The following is a 1,261-nucleotide window of genomic DNA, read 5'->3' as shown; positions in this document are numbered from 1 at the left end:
TGTTACAATCTGACATTATTCAGAATTGGATGAGTGGAATGCCAATAACATAATTTACAATGCATTAGGCAATGTGCACACTGCCTCAGGACGAGAAAGCTCACTTGAAAAGTATCTTCCAGGTCGTGCTGTACGCAAAAAGAATCCAGGCCCCTCCACGTGAGTGTGGGCATGGGGGAACTGAAGTGCTTGTGGTTCTATGCTAGGTCTCTGTGGGGGCAGGAGCAGAAGCCATGGGTGGGACCTCCAGCATCCACTGAGTCACCTTCAAGGCAGACAAGAATGAGAACATCACCCATCACCATAGCAAAGGGCATCAGGCTTTCAGAAAATGGGATTGATGGAATGAAGGAATCCTCTCCATCTCATTCAAAGTCTCAGTGGTATTCTGGTGCTTATGATGCCTCGGTTTCTGAAGAAGAACTGAAAGGAAGAGTAGCGGAGAAGCTGACATTAAGCAAGCCAAGAAAGAAGCTGAAGATCAGAAATGACTAAAGCAAACCGAAGAGCTAGACGGAGAGAGAGCCCCTGCCAGTGGGCAGTTAACCAGAGCCATCCTTCAGGAAAGGATAGTGAGCCAGGAGGAATGTGCTAAGGCAAAGCACCTGGCTAGGCAGCTGGAAGAGAAAGAGCAAGTGCTAATAAAGCAGGTCGCAACCTGCAAAGCGCAGCTGGCTGGGCTCAGAGTTCTACAAAGTCACCACTGAACAGTATGAGAAGGCTGCTGAAGAGGTGGAAGCAAGGTTCAAGCAGATGAGTCTCATCCAGTCTGTGCTGATGACCTGCAGGCCAAAATTCTTCGCCTCCTGGGTTCAGGCAATTCTGCCTCAGCCTTCTGAGTAGCTGGGATTACAGGCATGCGCCACCATGCCCAGCTAATTTTTTTTTTTTTTTTTGTATTTTTAGTAGAGACGGGGTTTCACCATGTTGACCAGGATAGTCTCGATCTCTTGACCTTGTGATCCACTTGCCTCGGCCTCCCAAAGTGCTGGGATTACAGGCGTGAGCCACCGCGCCCGGCCCGGGACTTCTTACAGACAGAAGTCCTGGATGGCTATTATTGGTGCAGCATGGATTCTCCAACCACCTCTTTATTCTGAGTGATACAAGAATTGGACCTCTTGTTTTCCCTTAATTTTGTTATGTCTTTTGCTTTCAATCTGTTTCTGATCCTTGGTAATTTGACTATAGTCTTAATAATAAACAGAACAGACTTTTTTTTCTTTTTTAGGAAATTCGTTTCTACAACCTTGTCCCTTCC

The 1,261-nt window shown here is 46.9% G+C and overlaps 1 pseudogene; it reads left to right on the top strand.

The window, feature by feature from the left end:
- The first annotated feature begins 233 nt into the window (after nucleotides 1–233).
- On the top strand, nucleotides 234–839 carry LOC100391597 (MICOS complex subunit MIC19 pseudogene; annotated as a pseudogene).
- The last annotated feature ends 422 nt before the right edge of the window (nucleotides 840–1,261 follow it).

This window comes from Callithrix jacchus, chromosome 7 (assembly GCF_049354715.1).
Source record: "Callithrix jacchus isolate 240 chromosome 7, calJac240_pri, whole genome shotgun sequence".
In the NCBI taxonomy this organism is placed as follows: domain Eukaryota; kingdom Metazoa; phylum Chordata; class Mammalia; order Primates; family Cebidae; genus Callithrix; species Callithrix jacchus.
This window is presented reverse-complemented; position numbering and strand designations above follow the sequence as displayed.